Source organism: Perognathus longimembris, chromosome 10, assembly GCF_023159225.1.
Source record: "Perognathus longimembris pacificus isolate PPM17 chromosome 10, ASM2315922v1, whole genome shotgun sequence".
Taxonomy (NCBI): domain Eukaryota; kingdom Metazoa; phylum Chordata; class Mammalia; order Rodentia; family Heteromyidae; genus Perognathus; species Perognathus longimembris.
Genome location: NC_063170.1, coordinates 657,976 through 672,815, shown reverse-complemented (window position 1 = coordinate 672,815; position 14,840 = coordinate 657,976). Strand labels below are relative to the sequence as shown.

General features: G+C 44.4%; 1 protein-coding gene across 5 annotated transcripts in view; it reads right to left on the bottom strand.

Moving 5' to 3' along the window:
• Positions 1 to 14,840, bottom strand: part of Ankrd11 (ankyrin repeat domain containing 11) — a 163,653-nt gene that overhangs the window by 73,550 nt on the left and 75,263 nt on the right. The window lies entirely within an intron of this gene.

The window sequence follows — 14,840 nt, the reverse complement described above, 5'->3', positions numbered from 1 at the left end:
GGAGGTCCCTGAGGGGCTCATGTCAATCAGACCTGGTTCACAGTCTGCTCCATCCCAGAGGCATCTTTTCCCTTCTTTTCCTCACCAGACCACTTTAAATGTTATGAAATTAAATCATACATTCAAAATCTGTATGAAGCAGGATGGAAGCAGTTTCTGTCATTGCTTACAGCTCTGGCTAACACCCTAGGTGTTTCCAGATGACTTAAAAAGTCAGCATACTGTGCTTGTCACTGGAGAATGAGGACCAGTGGGAACTATCTGGCCAAAAGTCAGCAATTGAAGGGTATTCTCTGTAGAGGAACCCTTACAGGAAACCACTCACACCATAATCTGAGACTCAGAGCCCATAACAGTGAGCTGACCTTAGTGAACTTGAGACTATGAGCCCAGAATGTCACATCTCAACAGGGGAGCATCAATAGCCCAAAACTGGGATCCCCATCTATCCTACAAATCTTAAAGAGCGCAGCAAAGGGTTTCTAAGGAACTATCCAGATCTCAGAATAAAGGTGAAGACATTTTGAGGAATACAATTTCTGGTTTCTGATCATACATTATCAGGCATGGAAACTGGAACAAGTTGAGGAGGGGACCCCAAAACCAAATAGTAAGGCATTGGATTACAAGTATTTAAAAACACATGAGTCAGCACTGATATAACTGTGAGAGAGACCAACCTTCCTCACAACCAGTTGCTTCCCTCCCCCTGCAAAGTAGGCTGCACCTGGCAGCTGCTTAGGAGAATAGAGTGTGGAAGGGGAAATAGTGAATTCATTGTGCAGAAGTCTCGCAGACACTCCTTACCCAGTTGAGCAAGGATGGCATAACTATGAGGCTTCTACCATTAACAGGCACCATGATATGATGTCATAAGAATACTTACCTCAGTCAGGTTCTGGTGGCTCAGGCCTGTAAGCCTACTCAGGAGACTGGGGCCTGGAGACTCACAGTTTAAAGGCAGCAGGGGCAGAGAAGACTCTATCTTCAATTAACCAGAAAAATGATGAACTGGAGGTGTGATTCAAAAAATAAAGGGCAAGAAAGCCAGAGTTTGAGGTCCTGAGTTCAACTGCCAGTATAAGCAAGCAGGCACCCATGCATGCAGACAAGCATGTGTGTGTACATGTGCAAATTCGCACGCACGCACGCTCCTCTCCCAGAAATTTAAAACTTTTATCATGTTATTAGCCTTTCCAGAAGTTTATCTTTTCTTTTTATTTTTTGCCAGTCCTGGGGAATGAACTCAGGGCCTGAGCACTGTCCCTGGCTTCTTTTTGCTCTCAAGGCTAGCACTCTACCACTTAAGCCACAGTGCTGCTTCTGGCTTTTTTTCTGTTTATGTGGTGCTGAGGAATTGAACCCAGGGCTTCATGCATGATAGGCAAACACTCTAGCGCTAAGCCACATTCCCAGCCCCAAGTTTATCTTTAATTATTTGTGTTTTGCTTTTTTTTCCTTGAAATACTGGGAAATCTAACCCAGGGGATTTGTGCATTCAAGGCAAGTGCTCACACACTGTGATATACCTTCAGGCCCCTCAGGAAAGCAAGAGACAAAATATTCAGGAATACTATCAAAGGACATTATACAGCCAGGAGCCAGTGGCTCATATCTGTAATCTTAACTATTCAGGAGACTGAGATCTGAGGATCAAAGTTCAAAGTCAGCCCAGGCAAGAAAATATATGAAACCTTTATTTCCAGTTAACCACCAAAAAGCTAGAAGTAGAGCTGTGGCTCAAGCGGCAAAGTACTAGCTTTGAGCAAACAAAGCTCAAAGCTCAGAGACAGCAGCATCTAGGCCCAAGTTCAAGTCCCAGGACCAGCACGTACACATACATGCACACTCTCACATACAAAAGTACATTATAGACGGGTATGAAGTTCATGGTGAAATATATTAAAATATTCAAAAATAAATAAGTTTTAAAAAGGTATTCAGAGAAAAAACAGAGGCAAATCGTTAAAAGAGATACAGTTTCATGAGAGTCATTTCAAAGTCCATGGGTAAAGCCAACAGAACTACATACACCGAGAACCACAAATACCTCAGGCGTTTCCATGTCCTGTCCTCAACAATTGACAAGAAAGGTTGAAAATCAGTGAAAAATGATGATTGCCAGTGCCTGGAGGATAATACCTTAGATGCACAGTGCACTTGCACAGGTACTTAGATAAGAATCTGCCTGTCACTTAGGCAGGATTTCCCCACTTTTTCATGTTTTCTTATACTTTTCTATAGTAGACACAAGCTAGATGCTAGTGGTTCTAACCTTTAATCCCATTCAGCATGCTGGGATCCGAAAATTTCAATCAAAGCTAGCTGGAGCAGATAAATCTTATTTCTAATTAAGACCAAAAAAAAAAAAAGTTAAAACGGGGTTGAGAATGTGGCTTAGTGGTAGAGTGTTTGCTTAGCCTGTCTCGGGCTTGATTCCTCAGCACCACATATATAGAAAAGGCCAGAAGTGGCACTGTGACTCAAGAGGTACAGTGCTAGCCCTGAGCAAAAAGATGCCAAGGACAGTGCTCAGGACCTGAGTCCAAGCCCCAGGACTGGCCAAAAAAAAAGAAGAAAAGTTGGAACAGGAGGCATGGCTCAAGTGGCAGAGCACCAGCTGTGAGTGAAAAAGCAGAGCAAGATCATGAGGCTATAAGTTCAAGTCCAAGTATGACATGTAAAAAGAAAAGCCAAGAGCTAGCTAGGTGTTGGTGGCTCACGCCTGTAGTCCTAGCTACTCGGGAGGCTGAGATCTGAGGGTTGAGGTTCAAAGGCAGCCCAGGCCAGAAAATTCATGAGACTCTTGTCTCCCATCAACCAATCACCAGAAGACCAGAAGTGGTGCTGTGGCTCAAAGTGGTAGAGCGCTAGCCTTGAGCGAAAGAGCTCAGCACCCAGGCCAAGTTCAAAGGCAAAAAAAGAAAAAAAAGAAAAAAAATTTTTTAAGGAAAGGGAGGAAGGGAGGGAGGGATTTTCTATTTTCTATTTTCTTTGAAAACTTCACCTAAGGCTTATTCTTTTTTTCCACTATCAGTGAAGCCAGGAGGCACTGTGGGAAAGTTCAGGGAGCATTAATTATACATAGGCTGTCAGAACCAAATCTACAACACCTGCAGCTGCAGTAGTTACCTGTGTCTGTGATGCACTGCACAAAACAGCACACCCAGAAAGAGATCTCGTCTAGTAGGCACCACACTCATGCTTGAGTGCCTTCTAGGTCATCCCACAGGCTCAGAAGCTACACAACCACAGGAAAATATTCTTGGGAGTGACTTATGTTTAATTTAATCACCACTCTTGAGATCTACCTCTATCTGAAACAAGCCAAAGCCAGGCCCTTCCTGATCACTTCATTCAAAATTCCTTTTCTAGACAAGTGGCTATTTCTTCAAACTTCACTTTTATTCAAAGCTTACCAAAGTACTACTCATTAGTCTTAAGCAAGCCAGGAGTCAGGGTATCCCTCATTCTATATTGCACATCTTTTCCTTCAGAAGCCTTGATAATGATGGGAGGACAGAACCTTCTTGCTAAATCTATGTGCCTCGAGGGCAGGATGACTGCCTCATTCACCTGTGTTCACAGGTTATACCAGAGTCTCAGAGACAAGAATACCTACAGTTGAGGGAAGTTCCCTGTACCCACTGTTTTCTTCTTGTGAAGTACTAATGCCTATCTTGGAGGATCTCCAGAGAATTGGGAGGGGGTAAGAGATGCCCAGAGGCTGATGGGTAGAAAACATTTCAGAGAGGCCTATTACCCTTTACTCTGCAAACCTAGCAGAACTGTACCTGCCTAGCACCTTGCACATAATAGTACATACTTAGAAAATAGAAGGAACTATGTTACAGTGAGATATCTCATTTTTATTTGCCTGAGTGAATTTCAAGGCATGTGTAAAACAAAACAAAAAATCACAAAATTGTCATAACAGAGGCTGATTGAATTGTAAGAGCTACAGATAAGGAAATACCATTTGTCAAGTATTAAGTAGGTTTCTGAACCATATGGCTGGATTCCATCTTTACATGCACATCAATACCATCTGCCACCCAGAGATCACTTGTAACTATGGACACCACTTTTTCCTGTAGTGAATTAGAAAGTCTGTAGAGTAGCAGTCACTGTCAAGCTGGTTCTGAGATATAGGGAAGTCTTATTAAGACAGCAATTCAGGCTGGGCACCCATGGCCCATGCCTGTAATCCTAGCTACTCAGGAGGCTGAGATCTGAGGATGTAGTTCGAAGCCAGCCAGGTCAAAAAAGTCCCCGTGAGAATCTTATCTCCAATTAAGCACTCAAAAACCACAAGTGGTGCTGCAGCTCAAGTGGTAGAACACCAGCCTTGAGCACAAAGAGGCTCAGAGACAGCACCCAGACCCAGAGTTCAAGCTCCATGACCAACAGGAGGGGGGAGGGGGAGAAGGGAGGGAGAGGAGAAAGGGAGAGGGAGGGGAGAGGTAGAGGTGGGGGGGAACAGTAATTCCATATTAGCATCACCTGTCACTGGAAAACAACTAGTTTGGCCTTCCCCAAAACTGGTATTTTACTACTCCTTGGTATCATACTTCTTAAACTACCTCTTTCAGAACAAAGTGGTTTCTCGGGCTGGGAATGTGGCTTAGTGGTAGAATGCTTGCCTAGCATGCATGAAGCCTAGGTTCAATTCCTCAGCACTGCATACACAGAAAAGGCCAGAAGTGGCACTGTGGCTCAAGAGGTAGAGAGCTAACCCTGAGCAAAAGGAAGCCTGGGACAGAGCTCAGGCCAAGTCCCAAGCCCCAGGACTGGCCAAAAAAAAAAAAAAAAAAAAAGGTGGTTTCTCCCCTCGTGTCATTAAGCATAAAGAAACCAAAGTCATATAACAGTTATATTTTATGATAATAAAGCAGCGTGATTATATGTTTTTTACAGACAGACACAGACACACAGACACACACACACACACAGACACACACAGACACACACACACACACACACACACACACACACACACGACCTAAACAGATAAATGCAGGAAGCTCCTGAGGTTTTGGGTTTTTTTTTTTTTTTTTTAAGCTCAAGAGTCCTCCCTCTGAGCTAAAAGCCAATAGGCTTCGGCACTGTTGGAAAGCTTCTTAGTCCATCACAGACAAGGCAAAAAATAATTTGTCCAAGATTCTTTACTGATTTTAGGAGAATATATCCTAGTTGTAAAAACTCTCCAACCAAGGGCTGGGAATGTGGCCTAGGGTTAGAGTGCTTGCCTCGTATACATGAAGCCCTGGGTTTGATTCCTCAACACCACATATATAGAAAAGGCCAGACATGGTGCTGTGGATCAAATGGCAGAGTGCTAGCCTTGAGCAAAAAGAAGCCAGGACAGTGCTCAGGTCCTGAGTTCAAGCCCCAGGACTCCCCTCCCCCCCAAAAAAAATCCCTCCAACCAGAAAATGTATAACATTACATATTAAGTCACTATAATCCAAATTATCTTTTCTCTGCAAAGCAGATACATTGCTAAAGCAATTGACCAGGCTGAACGCCAAGACAGGACTAAAGTGACCAAGAGGAGGCATCACTATAGAAATAGATGGATGACCTCTTTTCCTAACTAAAAGATTAGGCATGCAGTCATTTTTAAACTTTCCTCTATGTTTTGGCCTGTTCTGAGGCTTGAACTCCAGGCCTGGGCTCTGTCCCTAAGCCTCTTTATGCTCAAGGCTAGGGCTCTACCACTTGAGCCACAATGCCAAGGCTTTTGATGAATAGTTTATTGGAGATAAAGAGTCTCAGGGACTTTCCTTTCCTGGGCTGGCTTCAAACCATGATCCCCAGATCACAGCCTCCTGAGTAGCTAGGATTACAGGCCTGAGCCACTGGCACCTGGCCTGCAGCAGCTTCTTAACAGGAAGAATTATGCAAGCAAAGTAAACTGGATGAGCCCCAGGGAAGGGCTGCGGGCTGCCAGAGGAATGGGCTGGGACACTGCCAGATCCACAGTCCTGGAAGCAGAGTCCATGTAAAAGGATCTTGACAGCAGGTCATTACATAAGATTTTCATCCTGGAGTGCAGAAACATGGTCTGTTTGCTACTGATATGCAACAAAACAAAAGATTAAAGGAGAAATCACTCTGGTACAATACACAGTTGAGGACAAGTGTAGTCTGTAATCAATAGACAGACCAACTCTAGCAAAGGACTAGGAAAGGATTGTATACAAGGTTTACACAAGCTCTTCTAGGAGAGGACTGTGCATGAGGTCTACACAAAGACTGTGCATGAAGTCTATACAAGATCGCCTAGGAGAGGACTATGCACAAAGTCTACACAAGGTCTAGGAGAGGATTGTACACAAGGTCTACATGAGATCTCCTAGGAGAGGACTGTGCACGAGGTCTACACGAAGTCTCCAAGGAGAGGACTGTACATGAGGTCTACATGAGGTCTTTTAGGAGAGCACTGTGCACAAGGTCTACACAAGGTCTCCCAGGAGAGAATTGTGCATGAGGTCTACACAAAATCTTCGAGAAGACTGTACACGAGGTCTTTTAGTAGAGGACTGTGCACAAGCTCTACACAAGGTCTAGGACAGGATTGTGAACAAGGTCTACATGAGATCTCCCAGTTGAGGATTGTGCACGGTCTATAAGAGGTCTCCCAGGAGAGGACTGTGCATGAGGTCTACACGAGGTCTCCCAGGAGAGGACTGTGCACAAGGTCTACACGAGATCTAGGAGAGGACTGTGAACAGGGTCTACACAAGGTCTTTTAGGAGACAATTGTGCATGAAGTCTACACGAAGTCTTTTAAAATAAGAGGACTCTACACAAGATAAGAGGAGCCCCCTAAAACCACACATAAACTTAGGAGTTTAAGGAACAAAAGGTAAATTAACAGTCATCAATTCACTTAAGAATGTGATGATTCCAAGACTTAAAATAAATTCAGAGAGCTTAGTTCTAGGCTTGTCTATATCCTACTGATAAAACAATAATGTACACAGACAACTTCTGTATACTAGCAGGGCCTCCTTTTCCCAGTTGGCAGGAAGTCATCAGCCACAGATACTTGGGACTGGCCTTCAAGGTAGTAAGAAGGCACAATTTCACATCTTCCAGAGTCCTTCTGTGAGCACTCATGGAAGGCTGAAGATCTGGGACAGTGATGGTGGTCCAGGGAGCTCTTAGAAGAGGCCTGCCCCAAGCCTTCACAAGCTTGCCAAAAAGACTCTGATCTGTACACAGGAGATCAAAGCAGTAGCCCCTGACAGAAACCCTAAACTCCGAGCCTCAAGCACCTTCTGTTGTGTGTGTATGGAACTCTAGTTACTGAGAATGCTGAGGTCTTGTGTGTGTGTGTGTGTGCGCGCGCGCATGCGCATCCATATGCATATGTTGGGCTCTCTCTCTCTACTTCCCCTCCGCTTGGGGGGGAGGGGCTTGTCCACCCCTTCCTGGGTGGTCCTTTATCGCTCTCACGTGGGAGTGATGGCCACAGGTAGCCTCGGTGGCATGTGGTCGCAGGGTGCCCCAAAACCGCCAAGAACGACACGGATGCGTGGGCCCCTGGAGAAAACCTCTAGGGCTTCTGTTTATTCAAATGAGGAGCCCCCCAGATATATCCCAAAGGCGGGCACAAGACAGGGGCCCCTGATTGGTCTCAAGGGGCTGTCCCTCAAGTGATGTCAGGAGACTTCCTTTGTGGGCAGAGGTCCAGCCCCCCAAGGATGGGTCCCTGGGGTACCCCTCCACCATAGCACACGTGCTAGCCCCAGGAACAGGGGCTTCTCTTCCTGTTAAAGACAGGAAGGGGAGGGACAGGCCAAGGTTAGCTGTGGCCCCTTAAAGGCACAGCTGACCCCAACATGCATATGTATGTGTGGCTGGGAACCAGTAACCCGTAACCCTAGCTACTGAGAATGCTGAGATCTTCTGTCGATGTGTATGTGTGTGCATGTGGCTGAGCACCAGTAACTTGTAATTCTAGCTACTGAGAACATTGAGATCTTCTGGAGTGTGTGTGTGCGTGCATGCACATGTATGGCTGGGCACTGGTAACCTGTAACCCTAGCTACTGAGATCTTCTGGGTGTGTGTGTGCACAAGCATGTGTGGCTAGACACCAGTAACCTGTAACCCTAGCTACTGAGAATGCTAAGATCTGGAGGATCCTGGTTTGAGGCCAATTTGGGCAGAAAAGTTCACTAGACTCCGTCTCCAAAATAACCAGCATTGCTCAGTGACAGAGCATCAACCTAGCCAGAGCAAGGTTCTGAATTCAAATTCTAGTATTGAAAAAGGGAACAGAGGGGCTGGGAATATGGCCTAGTGGCAAGAGTGCTTGCCTCCTACTCATGAAGCTCTCGGTTCGATTCCCCAGCACCACATATATGGAAAACGGCCAGAAGGGGCGCTGTGGCTCAGGTGGCAGAGTGCTAGCCTTGAGCGGGAAGAAGCCAGGGATGGTGCTCAGGCCCTGAGTCCAAGGCCCAGGACTGGCCAAAAAAAAAAAAAAAAGAAAGAAAAAAGAAAAGAAAAAGAAAAAGGGAACAGAGAAGGAAAATAGAAAAAGGGGGTGGGGTGGGGGACAAAGGGAGGAAAGAAGGATGGTCCTGTAATCTCAGAATTTGGAAGTCTAAGGAAGAAGAATTATGAGTTCAAGCCCATACTGGAGTACACAGGAAGACTCTGCCTCAAAAAAATTTTTTTTAATTAATAATAAAAAGTTGCAGCCATGCGCCACTTGCTCATACCTGTAATACTAGCTACTCAGGAGGCTGAGGTCTGAGGATCACAGTTCAAAGCCAGCCAAGGCAGGAAAGTCCATGAGACTCTTATCTCCAATTAACCACCAGAAAACTGGAAGTGGTGCTGCGACTCAAAGTGGTAGAGCGCTAGCCTTGAGCTGAAGAGCTCAGGGACATTGCCAGGCCGAGTTCAAGCCCCATGACAAAAGTAAAATAAAATAAATAATAAAAGTTGCAAACTGAGAACATGGTTCAAATGGTAGAACATTTACGTAGGAAGCCCTGAATTCAAACCCCAGTTCTGCACACACACACACACACACACACACACACACACACACACACACACACACACACACACACACACACACTCCTATGCTTGGAGGATTTTGTAGTTATACCAATACACCACTAGTGTTCTATCCCAGGTTAGGAACTATTCTAGTATCTAATAGAGAAGTTTAGAGGTAAAAGCAAGACATGCTGGCCTAAGAAGGTTGAGCACGGGGCACACACCACTCAGCCACTCTGCTGACAGCATTCCACTCTTCAGAAAGGAACCTGAAGCTGGGAGGCTTTCCTCCACCTTTGGACCAGGACTCTAGGACCCTAGAGAGAACAACTCTTCCTTCCTCTCACAAACAAGCTCACTGCTCTGTGAGGAGTGGTTTCTAAACAAGTAATTCTGAGTGTTGCCTGGACAGACTGCTGCATTCATCCTTAACAGTGGCCACTTCCATGATGAGGGGGCGTATAGCAAATGTCTTTGAAGGGAAACTCAAGTCAGCTCAGAAGAATCAGAACAGGGTTCAGAAATACCTGACTGGTTTTGTTTACTTTTGTCACTGTAGACCAGAGACACTTTACAGTCATTCAAGATGTCCCACATTAAGTTTATAGTATATTCAGACAGTGGAAGATGTGGAAGATTATCAGACACTAAAAGAAAACCAGCTCTCAGGCCATGAAGAGACAAAAGAGGAACCTTATATGCATATGCTAAGAAACAAAAGGCCATCTGAAAAAGCAACACGCTCTGACTCTTAACGCCATAGCATTCTAATAAAGACAAACCTACAGCCAGGGATTAGGAAGAGAGGGATGAACAGGCAGAGCACAGATGTTTGGGGCAGTAAAACTGCTCTGTATGATGCTATAGATAGAAGCAGATTATAAGATGTAAACCATTATCATTGGTCAAACACACAGAATACAGAACACCCAGCATGAACTTCGATATGAGCTGTTTCCTCTGCCGATAACTGTGTCAATGTGGGTTCATGGATATTAACAGATGAACTACTCCAGTGTAGAATGTTAATATGGAGACAATTTGGTACGAAAGGGGAGCTCTGATTGCTCGGTTTTCATGTAAACTAAAAACTGTGCAAAAGGCCCAAAGGGAAAAAAGAAATTTTGTGGCGATGGGGTTCAAATCTAGAACCCGCTGCACACTGGCCAGCTTTACCTCTAAGCTACATCCCTAGACTGGGCTATTTTTAAAGAAGTGACTCTTTCGGCACTAAAAGTATAGAGCAGGATTCACAACGCTGAAAATATTGGATCAGTTCCCAGAAATTCTGAGGTCCAGTCCACTAAGTCCTAAGCCTGTAGGTTACATAACAAAAAGCTGTGCCTGATGGTCTGTAGCAAGAATCCCATGTGGCCAGGCCATCACCTGGTGTCCAGTCCCAACACAAAACAACTCTCCATCTTGGACACTCCTACAACCTTTACCAGATACTCTTCCAGGGTTTCTCCTCAGGTTCACAAGCAAGCTAATATACACCACCACCCAACCCCAGGGTGGACCTGAACAATGCTCCCATAAGGCAAAAAAAGATGCCCAGGGGCTGAGAATATGGCTTAGAGGTAAAGTGCTTGCCTAGCATACACGAAGCTTTGGGTTCGATTCCTCAGTACCACATAAACAGAAAAGGTTAAAAAGAAAAGGCTGGGAAGTGGTGCTGCATCTCAAGAGGTAGAGTGCTAGCCTTGAGCAAGGGAAGCCAGGGATAGTGCTTAGGCCCTGAGTCCAAGCCCCAGGACTGGCCAAAAACAAAAAAAGAAGAAGAAGGAAGAAGAAGGAAGAAGAAGGAAGAAGAAGGAAGAAGAAGGAGAAGAAGAAGAAGAAGAAGAAGAAGAAGAAGAAGAAGAAGAAGAAGAAGAAGAAGAAGAAGAAGCAGCCAAATTATAAGCAGACAAGTCTCCTCAGAAAATGTTGTAATTAAAATCTTATCAGTCATATAATAAATCTCTATAGATTATACAGTCATTGAAAATCCTATGGTCCAAGTAGTTTGCTTGCATGTGTGAAAATAGAACAATGAAACCTACTGAAATTGGTTTTTTGGGCTTGTTTGGGTTTTTTTTTTTGGCCAGTCCTAGGCCTTGAACTCAGGGCCTGAGCACTGTCCCTGGCTTCTAGCACTCTGCCACTTGAGCCACAGCACCATTTCTGGCCATTTTCTATATATGTGGTGCTGAGGAATCGAACCTAGGGCTTCATGTGTACGAGGCAAGGACTCTACCACTAGGCCATGTCCCCAGCCCTGTTTTAAGAAGGGGAGAGAGGAGTACAGGAGAGTGACAGAGGGGGTGGGTTGATTGGGATACATTATATACCAGTTTAGATATGTCAGAATGGAACCATCCTTGCATGACTAATTTAAAAATAAATGCAAGTTGAGAAAAAAAATTCTGCTCAGGAACCAGGTATGGTAGTACACACTCATAATCCCAGCACTTGGGAGTTAGTAGAGGCAGCAGGATCGCAATTGTGAGACTAGCATGGGCTGTGTGGTAAGATGCTGTCTCAAGCAAAAACAGCTCTATTTGGACCTGGGTATCTTATTGACAGCAGTGCTTTGCATACCATGTGATACCACGTCCTACATTCCATCCCTTAGAATGGGGGGGGGGGGGGGACGGCGCTACACTTCACATGTGGAAAAGCATGGTGACCCTTGCCAAAAGTCCCAACTAAATGCAAGATACAAAATTGCAGCAGAGGTGTGGCTCACTGGTAGGGTTCAAGCCCCAATACATCTGAGAGGGGAGAGAAGCATATGGCTCTGGCCTATAAATCTAGCTACTCAGGTTGAGATCTCTGGATCCAGGTTAGAAGCCAGCCTGGGCAGAAAAGCTCAAGAGATTTTATCTTCAATTAACCAGCAAAAAGGTTAGACCGGCAGTGTGGCTCAAGTGACAGAAGGACATAAGTGAGTAAAGAAGTTGAATGTGAGGTTCTGAATTCAATTCTGGTACTAGCTCCAATTAAAAGAAAGGATCCGCTAGGTGCCGATAGCTTGCGCCTTGTAATCCTAGCTACTGAGGAAGCTGAGATCTGAGGATCATTGTTCAAAGACAAGAACCCGTGATACTCTAATCTCCAAATGACTACTCACAAACCGTAAGTGGAGCTTTAGTTCAAAATGGCAGAGCACTAGCCTTGAGCAAAAGAGCTCAGGGATAGTACCCAGGCCCTGAGTTCAAGCCCCATAATATGAGAAGGGAGTGGGGAGTGAGGGAGATAAGAAGGGAGTGGGGAGTGAGGGAGATCAGTGTGTTCCTTAGTTTGTAAAAACTAAACAGCATACTCAGAAATTTAATTTACATGTTTGATCATTAAGTGATGAGATTACATTATTTTTACTTTCTTCTCTGCACTTAATTTACAAGTGTTAAAAGTTAAACTGGGGGCTAGGAATATGGCCTAGCAGCAAGAGTGCTTGTCTCATGTATACATTAAACCCTAGGTTCGATTCCTCAGCACCACATATATAGAAAATGGCCAGAAGTGGCGCTGTGGCTCAAGTGGCAGAGTGCTAACCTTGAGCAAAAGGAAGCCAGGGACGGTGCTCAGGCCCTGAGTACAAAGCCCAGGACTGGCAAAAAAAAAAAAAGTTAAACTGTATACCCCAAGATATATGGAAATCCAGCATGAAATTACTTGGAAATGGATCTTTGAGGCAAGATCATCAAAATGGGCCACTCTGGCCTCCAAACTGAGGGAGGATAGATAAAAGGTCAAGCCCCTAGTCTGAACAAACTGATACACTGTTTTGTTCAAGGTCAACTATTTTAATAGTAGGAAAGACTCAGGGTTGGGATGTAGCTCGGTGGCAAATCACTTGCCTACCAAGTGCAACGTCCTAGGTTCAATCCCCAGGACCAAAAAAGGAGAAGATAGATAGATAGATAGATAGATAGATAGATAGATAGATAGATAGATAGATAGATAGATAGATAGATAGACAGACAGACCGACCAGACAGACAGGTGCATATGTAGTTAAAACTGTGTGTATACCGTTAAAAATAATAGGAAAGCCTGTTTTTCTAAGACACTGAATCAGAATGGTTCTTATAATAAAGATAAGATCTGTACAGCTCACTGAAAAAAGATCTATCCTTTCAACAAAAAGCAAGTAATGTTTGCATACCTACCTTATTTTTAACTAGCTCTTTGCATAAAGAATGGGAGTTATCTTAGAAACGTTAATTTATACTTAACCACGAACTCTTAACCTGAACAGCCACAATAAGGTGCCTATGAGTGACTGCTTCTTTTTAAATTACTGGATAAATCTTTTAACTGATTCTTTACAAATTCTAGTTCCAAGTAGTCGCTGAAGGATTGACCTCCATCCTATTGCCTCAGGCCCATACAGACACCAAAGCAGAACCTCAATATGAGAACCTGCTTTGATATGCAGGCACCAGGCAGAACCTCAATATGGGAACCTGCTTTGATATGCAGGCAGGACATCTCACCTAGGCCCAGCTGTAACCAACCCTTTGTGGGCCCCAACTTCCTAGACCTAATGGTGCTTTCTATAATCTGCCTCCTGGCTCAGACCCCCATATAAGCCTGGTCCCAAATTCACCCCCTCGCACAACCTCCAATCCTGCAGGAAGGTCTGTGCCCCTTGCTGTTCCTCAATAAACTGTCCTCGCCTGTTGATGATTGAGTCCGGCCTATTCCTTTTCTGTTCTCCATTTTTTCAAGTCTCAAACCCTGTTTACCTCAAGATTTCTGTCTTCAGCATTCCCCGCCCCCCCCCCAAAAAACCCCAGCCAAAACGTTATTTTTTACTTAAAATTAACAATAAATAAAAATTTTAAACATCTTGAAAGCAATATATTTTACCATCTCTGAAAGCATCAAGCACTAGCATAAGTGAAACAAGCCTCAAGATTTCTGTCTTCAGCATTCCCCGCCCCCCCCCCCAAAAAAACCAGCCAAAACGTTATTTTTTACTTAAAATTAACAATAAATAAAAATTTTAAACATCTTGAAAGCAATATATTTTACCATCTCTGAAAGCATCAAGCACTAGCATAAGTGAAACAAGCTGAGTGGTTGTGTTCCATGAAAAGAACAGAAGGGATGACGTAAAGAGATGACAAGTAGAAAGCACATGTTAAACAGGAATGTGGCAGCCAAGCCCATTGGGATTTTGAAAGGGGGTGTGGGGGGGTTGGCGGCAGGGGGAGGTGTGTCATCAAGTGTGAGGCCAGCTGACATAACAAAGACCACCTACCAACTAACCACAAGGGGACTTGGTGATTCAACAGAAAGGGAAAACAGGGGTACTTTCTAGCAGAATCTTCATCTCAACTCTGAGCTGTATTCCAAAATAAGCCCTATGGCCTCAACCCCAGCTTCTGGAAGAACCCCTACATGGAGAAGTCCGACAGTGCCTGAATCAACAATATTTTCATATTACTATCCACAGATACAAACCACACAACATGGAAGGTGCTTAACACTCTAGGTAAAATGCTTCCAAAAAAGCCTTAAAAGTCACATGCACGCGCAGTCAAGAATTCACTGTATATATAAGCGAGGGCGCTAGTGGCTCATGCCTGTAATCCTAGCTACTCAAGAAGGCTGAGATCTGAGGATCACTGTTTAAGCCAACCTGGGCAGGAAAGTCCGTGAGACTCGTATCTCTAATTAACCACCAGAAAACTGGAAGTGGAGCTGTAGCTCAAAGTGGTAGAGCAAAAGAGCTCAGGGACAGCACCTAGACCCTAAATTCAAGCACTACTACCAACCAAAAAAAAAAAAATAATCAATATTAAAAACAGAGAAAGATTAAGAA